Source organism: Lissotriton vulgaris, chromosome 7, assembly GCF_964263255.1.
Source record: "Lissotriton vulgaris chromosome 7, aLisVul1.2, whole genome shotgun sequence".
Classification (NCBI taxonomy): Eukaryota; Metazoa; Chordata; class Amphibia; order Caudata; family Salamandridae; genus Lissotriton; species Lissotriton vulgaris.
In genome coordinates, this window is record NC_141695.1 from 1,141,275,376 (window position 1) to 1,141,287,653 (window position 12,278).

Here is a 12,278-nt window from a genome sequence, read left to right on the forward strand (position 1 = left end):
CTGTAATAGGCTTTGCGCCTCACCAGGGAATGCAACTTTTTTCATGGAACTGCATCAGGGGTATTTTTAAAGGGAAAACTTGACAGGCCTGTCCCTGGCACGCATCTCTCAATGTGTTGCCCATAATCTCCTTAAGATGAATAAAGAAGTACAATTACTGGCTGGATGTGTCAGCATTTTACCCCGCTTGGGAACACTTGTCAAAAATAAACTTTTATTGTATATTCATGGGTTTGTGGTGTAGCGGGAGGGAGCCAACAATAAATGGTCACTGAAATCTGTACTACACCCACATTCTTTCTAGGCAAGACCCACGTTTACAGAGAATGAGTTCATATTCCCCTCATTCAACAGACATTTATTGGAAGGGGTGGGGGAAGAATAATAACAGTAAAGCGGGATAGAGACATTGTGGAGGAAGTCAAACCAAACGAGCCCTTTCTCCTCCATTTAAAGAGGCTAAAATAAACATACGAGAAATAAACTAAATGAGCGTCCAACAAAAATCCAGTTTCTCCAGATCCTCTTAAGAGCAAGTAGTACTCTCCATTGCTCCTGGGTTTGGACTACACTTCGGGTGCACCTTCTGGCTGAACTACATTTATGCTTGTTGTGAAGATGTTCTGTTTTTTCAAAACATCTTTATTTCAAGATAACCGGAGCATGGACATCCCAGGCCAGCCAGGTACCAACTGCCTGCACTTGGAATGCTTGCACTCAAGGTTAAATATAAGCACCTCTATCACTTTAGTAGACTGAAGGCCACCAGAGGTGAGGAATACGACACAGGCTTAGAAAGTGTCTGAGGGGCAGGGCGGCACAGATTTTCCATCCGTGCGTGGATCTCTGTATTGAGCACTTAGCGTGACATTCAACTACAGGTTTTAGTGGAAATTTGGGAGTAACTTAGAATGCCCTAAATAGCCTTCCGAGTTTTCTACTTGTGCTTCCTTTTTTAAAGTTTGTTCTAAAGTGGGGAATTAAAGATTTTAACCAATTTCGACTCCTTAATGGGGCAGATCTATAAGATTCCTAGCTTGAAAAGGTGCCACCTGCCTGTCCCAACCTTTACACAGCCTACATTCTAGTATAATGAAAAGAAGTCTGTCAGGTCAGTGTAGAGGCAAGACCAGAAAGGCTAAGACCTTAATACCTGTTCAATGACCCTACCAGAGTCCTGCAGGCTTTTTAGAGAAATTGACCGATCAAAATTGGTTATACAGGCAATGGAAACTATACCACGTCCATCCCAGCATTCAAACCAGCAGGTGCCAGTCACAGGCTTCCCTGGCTGGATTCCCCAGGGTGGTGAATCGGTTGTGTGGGTATGGAAGTGGATGGGTGGGCAGACTCCGCATAGATCCAGTGAAGCCTTATTGATTAATGCATTGTGTTCAAGTCATGAGCTTCCAAGAAGGTGGTGGAAAATGCCTCAAAGGGATAGTGAGTCGATAGGGGTAGCACTATGCACTTTCCTGTGTGTTTGCTGTATTCTTAAGAAAACCTTTTATGGCCTTCGGCATTATTTGCTGAAGTCACACAATAACGGTGAGGTTCCAACAAGAGTTTGTCTCATAGGAACCCATCCTTTTCCTTTTGCGCAAATGCCATTCGAGCACAACTCACTCCTAGTGCCGATGGGGGACCACTCAGCCAGGAGAAAGGTCAAGAAGCGAGTTCCAATAAGGTACATTACGCTATGTACTTCAGAAGCTGGAGACAGAAAATAATTCAGACAGTGACCGTGACAACTTGTGTAACAGGAACATGAAGGAAAGGAAACCCCTCATAACAGCGAAGAGCAGCCAATTCTAATCACGGAGAATGCTAAAAATATAAAAACCTTAAACAATGTAGAAAATGAGGTTTCCATGTTAGCCCTGCCAAAGCAACTGCATGGTTGAGTAAAAGGGAAGAACGGAGAAGGCAGGTCAGGAAATATTATTAGGCTGGTAACTGTACTATCAACCTTAAAAGTACTTACTTTCTACAAAACTCGAAGCAATAAAAGGATGTCAGAGGGAAAAGTGAGATGGTTCACTGCCTGCTTCGGGTGAAGAAGTAGGAAGCACAAGTTTCCTGGAGCCCGGTTTGCAGCAAGGAAAACAAGCAATAAACTCACTCAACTAAGGTGGTCCAATATTTTAGACCCAGTATATAAAATCATTTGTGTTTCAAAGCTTGCATGGGTGCCAGGCCTAGTTGGAGTGTCAGATCCAACCCTAAACTCCCTTAACGGAATAAAGCCGGTTTTCCTACAATCATTTAGTAGTGACACAGAGGGTACATGCAGTATTAGGTTTACAGCAGCGCTCGCTTAACGGCTGCGCAACAGGTTTTGTTTCTAGTACCATGCCCTCCGTGGTGTTAATCTAAGCAGGGATGGGAGGTGTGGAGTATCCAAATTGAAGCCCATCTTAGACATATACTGGTGGCTCCTCAAATGCTTGTTTAATTCTTTGCATGAACCTACTTTATTCACTATGGCATGTGTGATGTAACGACATTTCTAAAGGGGTGTATGTTCCACTGGTCAGCAAGTAATTTGATCCCCGTCCAGGGCCGTTGGCTTTTTAGAGAAAAAAGTCCCATCAAAATTGCTTCTACAGTCCATTGAAAGTAGACCATGCCTATCCCAGCAGTCAACCCACCAGGTGCCAGGCACAGACATCGGGGCTAACCAGAGGAAATGGGGAAAGTAGTCACCGAGGTGCAGTTTGGCTCCAGTGACACTGTGTGCTCTGGACCCAAGTTTGGCCATACCAGTCACACTCTGGGTGTCTCACTAAGAATCCATGAAGGAAGGACAGGAGCAGGTGTTTCAGGACAGGAAGCGGTGGCAACTGTTTTCTGTTCCATGAAGGATATTTCTAGCCAACTAGTTTCGTCGAAAACAGTCAAATTTCAGTTTCATAGTGTACTGACAACGTGGCACATGCGTGCAACAAATCTGTGTGTACCGTGATTGGCACCTCACCCGCTGCAATGAGGGCAGGCCACCTAAAGCAAGATCCATGAAATTCCCACAGGCTAGGAGCAGACACTTCAGTGGTCTCTAGGGCCCAAACCATAACCAGGAATGTGCTAGTAGCTGGTCTTACTTGCAGCTAGAAGGGGCACACAAAATTAACAATTTTTTCTTGTAATAAGCAGTTCCATCTTCGTCACTCTCAAAAGAATTTACTTTTTTTCTAAAATCAAAGCAAGAGTAGGCTAAATCAGCCTCCTAACTTTCGGGTTTGACTACATGCCACAAACCCATTAATCAAGCAAGCTGCAGTCTTGGCTGAGATCCAGAAACCAAACTGCAAACATTTCTTTACTTTCAAGGTCCAAACAGCACAACAAATAAAGAAAACACCTGGTTGCAACTAGGTGTAGTCACAAAACACCAGCACAGCGCTTTGGGTGTGGAAATGGCTATTGAGTGCTCCAGAAAATTAACTAGTGAGATTGATTTAGCGAAAATACATTTTACACTTCTCCCACTTTTGCAAAGTCAATGAGTGCATTGATCCGAAGGCTCATGAATGCTCATTATGTGGAAGTGCCTCAAACAGAAAAAACAGGAGAGAAAAATATCTGAGACCATATTCTGTAGTCAATTTCCAGCATTATCAGGTGACTGTGCAAGTATCAATACCCTGCACCGAAAAATAAGTCACCGTGAACTCCTTTACTGGAAAACCCTCAGTGGAAACCCTTTAAAAATTAAAGGCCATAGCCATGTTTATGCAAACCGGAGATCACCAGCCCAAGTCCTTCTCAAAGTGGAAAACAGAATACTTCCAAAGTTTGCAAAATCCCTGCATTTCAGCCTGGATTTCTGTATACTATGCAATTCTCGGACAAAAATAGTTTTCCAGCATTTACATTTGGGAGAAAACTACAGTTGAAAAAGCAGCTGACTCATGGCCAAATCCGAGGGCCCGCTACAGGACGACCCTTCACTATCGCTCTCTGAATAAAGGCACTGTACGAGCAAAAACGTTTATGGCAGAATGAAGGTCCCAGAAAATCAGGGGAAATTGGAATGGGGTTGTGCTCAACTCAGGAGGACATTTTAAAGTGCTAAAAGAGAGATTGTTGTCACATGCTAAGAACATTTACCTTCCCTGCAACATTATTTGTTCACCGTATTGTCCCCAGGAATGCTGCTATCCTACGGCTTTCCGGAGGGTGTAAAGCGGCCGTGTGAACAATAAACATACAACAACTCATTCCGGATAGCGTCACAAACACATTATGTAGTGCAAATTTGAGGAGCGCCACCCGAGTTAGCAAAGCTGCGTTGACATGCATGTTTGTTAGCAGCCTGCACGGAGCCCGTCGGGGAATGCCAAATACTCCCTTCTTAAGATTTAAAAACTGTTGCAAATCCCATTTCAAATCAATATGGCTTACACTATTTTCAGGGCAAGTATCTAAAAACGGCACCCCTTTAGAAGATGTGTATTCATGTGAATGAGCGATGTTCGAGAGGCACGCGCACAGGTTGGCAACTTTGAAATAGATGTACCCCATCCTTACTCTAGCTGCTGGATCCAATAGAGGACCAACGCCCATTAAGAATCCTTGCAAGTGGGATGAGCGATGATCTGTGGCACTCCTCCAGCTTCCAATGCCTTCTCCTGTATGGGCCTTGCATCGCAGGGTCTTGTTCATCTTTGTATCGAAACATTCTCCCTTTCAGGCGCTCTCGGGTGTTCCTAAATCAACAGATCTCTAGGTTTCATGCACAATCTCTTCACCTTCATCTCAAAAGAAGATACTTCAATTGAGAAGAGACATTAAAACACCACATATTTTTCCATTATATACGTTTGTACCACAGTTAACTGTTTGGAATTCGATTTTTCCACAAAAGCTTCTGGGTTCACACCACATCAAAGGAAGATGAACTATTTTTTTGGGAGGGGGGGATTGAGGGGGGGAAGATTTGGGAGCTCAAATTTGGCTTTCGCGTAGAAGATAAAAATTGTACCAAAGTAGGTCATAATTTTTCTTTTGTTACAGTTGTAAAGTACAACTGCGGCAGCATAAATCAAGATTGAAATTGAGTTTATATAGCGCTAACTAACCCTGACGAGAGGTCGAATCGCTTTCAGTGAGTAGCACGCTACTCCGGAATCCAAAAAGTATTAGTGGTGAATTAGTATAAGGAAATAGGAAATGAATTTCAGTGTTGGACATGTAAGTTTGTTATTTGGGTTGAAAAAGGATAGCGAAGGGTTTGCATTTATATTGTGCATGGGAAAACACTGCAGCTGCTTTTGTTACAGGGGGCTGACATTGCAAAAACGGCCACCAGCAATAAAAGCGCCCCCCCCAGGGGGTCGAAAACTTGCCCACACCCTGGAGGCTCACCAAGTAAACACCTGTGGCCTGCTACAGCCAGTTCCGGCTCTGGACCGATTGCCACACCCTGGAACGGAGCAACATTCTAGCTCATAGGAGCATCATGGAAAACAGAGCTGGGTTCATTTCTATGTATTGTCTTAAAAAGTACCTCATACATTAGACTGTGGATCCATTTCAAAAGGTCATCTACTACACGTTTAAAGCAGATGTGAGCATGTTTGTGGAAAGCTCAAGCATGCTTGTTAAATGGTTAGCCATGGGTAATAGTGTTTCACTCACTTCCTCGCAAGGGGTGGAAGCAGTGCCTAAATGTCTAGATACAGGTTTGGTGTGTCACAACGCCATTCGCAAGTAGCCCAAGCAAGCAAATTTACACCTTGAGCAAGTGTGTACTACATTGATGCTAGAAAGGAGATTCCGAGCACTGTGCTTTCAACGTCACTATGTAAGATACGGATAAATAAGCAAGGAGCCAACAGAAAGGATAAAAGCATTGAATAAGGAAAAACGGGATAGAATAGCCTGGTTAAGAATGTAAAGAGGAATGGGCTTGTAAGATTCCAGATCGGGGAAATCGATGCGCCTTTGCCACGGTAGAATCCACGCCGCCTAAACACAGATTAGCTTTCTCCCACAAATATAACGAATATGGAACAAGTGCTGAGAAACCCACTTGAACCCTAAACGTCATTCTAACCTAATAAGGAAGGGAATATCATCATAAGGCAACTTCTACCTTAGAAGGGTCACTGACTGCCCGCTCAGAATTTGTACTTAGACTCACTCATAATTCTATGTGCATATGCTTCACGGTAGGACAGCAAAAGAGCTCTATAATCATTTGGAAGAGACAACGGCTTACCACACTCAAAGGTGCAATAATTACTTGTCTTGAAAAGTATTTTGAGGGGGAGGAAACATTCTAGCCCCTTATCAGCTTAATCATGTCCACTTTGGCAAGCACGAGATCACTCTCAAGATCTCACCACAATCAACTGCAGAATCACTCTTTGGATTAACCAAGTCCCGAATTTTGCATCAGGACTTTTCCCCTCCCACTTTGCCCAGGTCTTTCCTTCTACTCTTAGTCCCCAGGCAGACAGAGGATGCTCTAACATTTCTCAGAATGGAATGCTTGTCCACCTGGGATCCACCACCCACTGGGTTCTCAATTCGACCAGAAAAGGTGGTACTTCGAGTTCTACACCCTGTTTTCCGGGTAGACACTTGGAAACCAAAAATCATGCAGACATTTGAACCACTATAAATATATCTGTATAACAGGTTTAATATAAAATCCAAGACTGTCTCCATCTGGCTTTCTTCATGCGAAAGTTATGGTAAAGTAACAATTAAATATGAATACAATGAAAAAGCACAGTTATTTTAGTAAAATATATCCTCCAACACTAGCAGCAGCTCCTCTGCCAAAGTGGAGGAGCATCGCCCAACTGCCTCTCAGCAGTGCAAAAAATGAAAAATAAAATAACACAATGTTATTTTATTTTTGAGTGCGAGCTAGTTAAGGGCTGGGCTGTCAGAGCAGGGGGAAGAGGAAATATGTGCACTTAAGTGTCTTGAGTCAGCCAAACAGTCATGCCCCCTTCGCATGTTTCCCGCCTGGCTGTATTGCACAGCCTAGGTGGAGAACATGCATAGGCTCCCACTCCCTGTAGGAGCGCTGAACCAAGCCGCTCAGACCAATTACGACGTTGCTGTCATGCTTGTGACAGCAGCGTCGTGATTGGCTTAGGGGAGCCTGTGTGCTTCCTGGAGTCAGCTAAAAAAGCAGAGTAGAGGCGGCGGCCATGCAGAGGTAAATGTTATATATATTTTTTTCCAATGTAAAATCTGCTGTGTGTAAATGATAACGCATTACCATACTATGCTTTAGTTCCATTCAAAAGTTGCATCTCTTGAGGTCCATTAAAAGGCAGATGTGTTGCAAAAGGTTGTCAATATGAAGAGAGGGTTGCGGTTCTAAAAAGTTTCTGAACCACTGTACTAACAAGGACTATACAATGCCATATCTTTCATGAATCCACTACCTGTATGCTTGTGTACGAGACAGTAAAGTTGCCATTAAATCTGTACATTTACTCCTGCAATTTGCACAGACATTTCCAGACTGCTACTCTAATGGGACACATTATCAGACCCTTTGGCAAAATGGTGCACATAACACTGGACCAAAGGTAAATAGTGTGCTTAGCAATGCTGCTCTCATAGCACAGGTCGGCCAATCTGAACGCCTTAACCCCTTCGAAGCTAATGACGAGCTGGGCTCGTCATGGCGCTTACCTGCCGTGCGCGGATGACAAGGCCAGCTCGTCATGAAATAAAGTAAAACAGCAATTCCCAGCGCAGGACGGGAAAACGCCTAGCAGCCATGTGGTTAAAGAAGATGAAAAACACGACCTGGAGTCAAGACCTAAATAAAACATTCTCTTTCACCAGCAAACAGGACACACATATAAAAACCCACCTCTAACAGAACACTTCAGATAGACTGCTTACCAACCACACGAACAAAAGAGGGGAGCCAAACCCATTCAGCTCGCCAACCATACCTGCCTAATTTTCATTTGGCAATCACATGACTAACTCACACAGGACAGGCAGATCATGTTAAGACCAAACTTCCCTCTCACGCCCACAGCACAGCATCACGGTCATGCAGTGTGCAAAGACAGACAGGATTCAGAGCAAATTCTTCAGAGAATCGCCTATACATGTTAGCCAAACCAGATTACACTCTCCAGTGCACATCACAGCTCTCAGACTATATAGTCGGTGAACTCCGGCCCAACAGCTCTCAATCAAGCCTCACTGAATCACCCTAAGACACCTCAACATTATGCCGGACAACTAAGAACGGTCACCTTGTGGAATAAAATAAGTGACTTTCCTTTGGCTGGCGCGCGCACACACACACGCACACAGTACACAATTACGTATATTATCCCAAGATTTAATATGCTATACTTCTTACAGGGAGGATGTATGAATCACCACTACTCACTTCTCTGTAAAATCCAACCATGAATGATCAGACAAAGGTCACATCCCACCATCAATGTTGATAAGATATCCCAAAACTGTAGAGAAAGGGAGTCAAAAGAATTTCAAAGATTGTTATGAGGCAATACTAACAGTGTGAGCTGTACAAAAGATGCAAAGTTGTTGATTGAAAGTAATGAGATATAAATCCGTGCTGGGACATAGTGAAGGAAGTGAACTGAAGGATGTTCACAAACACTAAACATGCCTTTATATCACTTATGCAAGGGTGTATATCCCTACTAAACAATGGTTATACTCCGCATGGTGGACCCTCAAGCAGGGAGGGAGTCAGAGCCCTGGTTAAACACAAGTGCAATATAGCAAGTTAAGAATGCAGAAGTATGAATCACGCTGTTTACAGTATTAAAAGTTAGGTCTCAAGACTAGAAGTGAGCAGCCAGGGGCCAAGGTGTGGAGCCCAGAAGGTATGAAGCAGGTGGGCAGAGGAAGTGCCGTCAGAACAGAAGACAAACTCACATAGACTTGCTTTTTCTGGTCGGTGAAGTTGTGATTGAAGACATGTATAGGTCTGTCAAACTGGAGAAAAACTGGAGATAAGTTCCCAGCTTGGAGGTGAAAAAATAAAAAAATTTGATTAGCAAAACAAACCACAATAGGCTTAAAGTAATCTGGGAACATTTTGAAGAATTTTAAAAAAATGCAGGAGGGAATAGTTCCTCTCCCCATCCCTACCAAGCAGACTTCCAGTTGCATGTGTAATGTGATATGATCTGGCACAATCGACCAGAGGGGGCCCGAGGTGGGGGTGTAGCAATGATCTATAAAAGGCAACTTACGGCAACCAAATCTTATCGGAGACCATAAATACCGTCGATTTATTAGGGATAAAAATCATTATGAACAACTCCTGTCTTACTATCCTAACAGTGTATTGCCCACCCCAAAGTACCTCAATGTTAAACGATCTCTTTTGTCCTATAATATCAGACTTATGCACACGTTACAAAAACATCTTGGTAACGGGTGACTTTAATGTCCATTGGGACAAGAGTGATCAAGATCCGCTAGTCCAGAAATTACTGACCACTATGACCGCTCTTGGACTAGCACAACTTGTGGAAGCTCCAACCCACATAAAAGGCCATACCTTAGATCTGATCTGGTCTTCTATGCCAAAGGCGGTCATTACAAGTATTACACCCTGTATCTGGTCGGATCACCACCTAATCCTGTACGACATACCGCAAAACGATCCCCAGACTAAACTCCCTTTAAAAACTAAAAAAGTGCGCCAATGGAAAAAAGTGAATTCCGATACCCTAGCCAAAATCCTGCCCAAATACAAACAGAATTTTATAATCCCTTCAGATGGTACTGACCTTGACTCAAAGTATGATGCGATAACAACTACCCTGAGACAATCAATTGATGAGCTAGCCCCCGAAAAGATACAAAAAGTAAAGGGTGCAGAGAAGGGAGCCCCTTGGTTCACCCAAAGCTTACGCGAACAAAAAAGAAAGCTCCGCTATCTCGAAAGATGTTGGAGGAAATCCAAAAAGGATATCGATAGGGAATCATATAGAACATCGTTTCAAATATATAAAAAGCTTATTGTTTCAGCTAAGAAGGATTACTACGAGACACGCATAAATAACGCTACAAACATCCAGAGAGAAACCTTCCAAATCCTGAAAGAGCTAAGTAAGAAGGAGGAAAAGGCAGACATATTGATCGACTGTGATACCTTCCAAGGATATTTCCTTGAAAAAGTAGCGACCATCTTGTCTGATATCAAGAAGGATAATCCAGTCTCACACACCGAACAATTGCCTCCTCTAAACCCTCCTTCTACCCCTATCTTTACCAGATTCCCCGAAATCGACCCTACCACCCTGAGACAACTTGCAACATCTACCAAGTCTGGCTCCGCCGCTGACCCTTGTCCACCCGACATCCTCCGACTAGCAATTCCGATTCTAGAAGATCAGATCTTAGACCTCTTCAACACCTCACTAGCTACTGGATCATTACCAACTTCCTTTAAAGAGGCACGCGTCAGACCCCTGATAAAAAAGCCTGGGGCAGATCCAACTAGCCTGAAGAACTACAGGCCAATCTCCCAACTGCCATTTCTGTCAAAAGTACTAGAACAGCACGTGCTAAAATCTCTGTCATCCCTCCTGGAATCTCACCATCTTCTCCAGGAGCGGCAAGCTGGTTTTCGTGCCCACCATAGCACAGAACTAGTAATGCTGTCCGTACTAGATGAGCTCAGATGCATGGCTGACAGTAAAAAGCCAAGCGCCCTGATATTACTAGATCTTTCAGCGGCGTTTGATACTGTCAGCCATGCACTGCTCCTGGGCAGATTGGCTGGGTTCGGGATAGGAGAGCAAGCCCTCAAATGGTTAACAGCCTTCTTATCAGGGAGGACGCAGAGGATCCAGTTAGCAGATCAGGTCTCCGATGTGGCACCTTAGCCTGTGGAGTCCCGCAGGGTTCTGCGCTTTCTCCACTCCTATTTAATCTTTATTTACAACCATTGATAGAGTCCCTGGCAAACATGAACTGTAAAGTTTTTAACTACGCCGATGATACTCAGCTGCTGCTGAGTATCGACAACACACCATCGGCTCAGTCCACGGCCCAAGACATATTACGTTTTACAGTAAACTGGATGTCGTCCAATTTATTGAACATCAATCCAGATAAAACGGAAGTTCTCGTAGTTTCAACCTCCACTTCCCCCTGGAATGATTTGTTTTGGCCACAAGAACTTGGACCTACTCCAAAACCGTGCCCTTGTGCCAAGAGCCTCGGTATGAAAATTGATCAGGAACTCTCGATGACTAACCAAGTGTCCGCTGTAGTTGGTTCTTGTACCAATTTGATCAGGCAACTGCGTAAGCTCGTCCCCCTACTCTCAAGGAATATGCTTCGAACCATTGTTTCAGCCACAATAGTGTCCAGAATCGACTACGGCAATGTATTATACCTTGGCCTCCCAAAAAACTCAGCCAATCGTCTTCAGGTCATTCAGAACGACGCAGCACGCTTGATATTTGGAGTGCCGAGGCGGACTCATGCCTCCTCTTTGCTCCATAGGCTACATTGGCTGCCAATAGCACAAAGAGTCGAATTCAAGAGTTTGTGTATCTGCCACAAAGCAATCCACGGACAGGCGCCAGCCTATATAAAAGATAGGCTTGAAATATATGAACCCAAGCGCGCCCTGCGATCGTCCAGTTCTTTTTTGCTATCCTGCCCACGCTTTAAGCTGGCAACAAAAGGAGGCAGATCCTTTTCAGTTCAGGCTCCTATAATTTGGAATAAGCTACCGGAGGCGCTTCGCAGAGAATCCAACCTTCTCCACTTTAGGAAGTCCCTGAAGACTGTACTTTTTAAAGACGCATTTACATCTCAGTAGTCGGTTACTAGCCTCAGACACTTCTATTCTCTCATCTTGTTTTCTTGTTGCTGTACTTGGTCAGTAGCGCTTTGAGACCTGTCGGTGAGTTGGCGCGATATAAAACCCAGTTACAAATTACAAATTAATGTTGGCATCCTGCGGATTCACTGGTTTAAAACCAGGTGCTTCCTACTGCCCACATCACAGTCAGCCTTTACACATAGATGCTACATACGACCCTTGGCAGCCTGCCCTGGAAACCAGCTTTAACACAAAATGGCCTTTTTCTTAGCCCTACCCCTCATAGTCTCTTTTAAGAGTTTATGTCTAACTCGGAATAATTTTTTTCCTCTCTCCTGGCTATTGCCATCCACCACTGTAACACACAAACATGCCCGGAAGACAAAAAAAAAAGCTTCACTAGAATGGACAAAACTTTAATAGCTTGAAATTTAGACATTTAAAAACCCATCAATATCCCCAC

The 12,278-nt window shown here is 43.9% G+C and overlaps 1 protein-coding gene across 1 annotated transcript in view; it reads right to left on the minus strand.

Annotated features, from left to right (window-relative positions):
* The window catches only part of ERGIC1 (endoplasmic reticulum-golgi intermediate compartment 1), a 324,289-nt gene that overhangs the window by 253,867 nt on the left and 58,144 nt on the right, over nucleotides 1-12,278 (minus strand). The gene's annotated exons all lie outside the window — the stretch shown is intronic.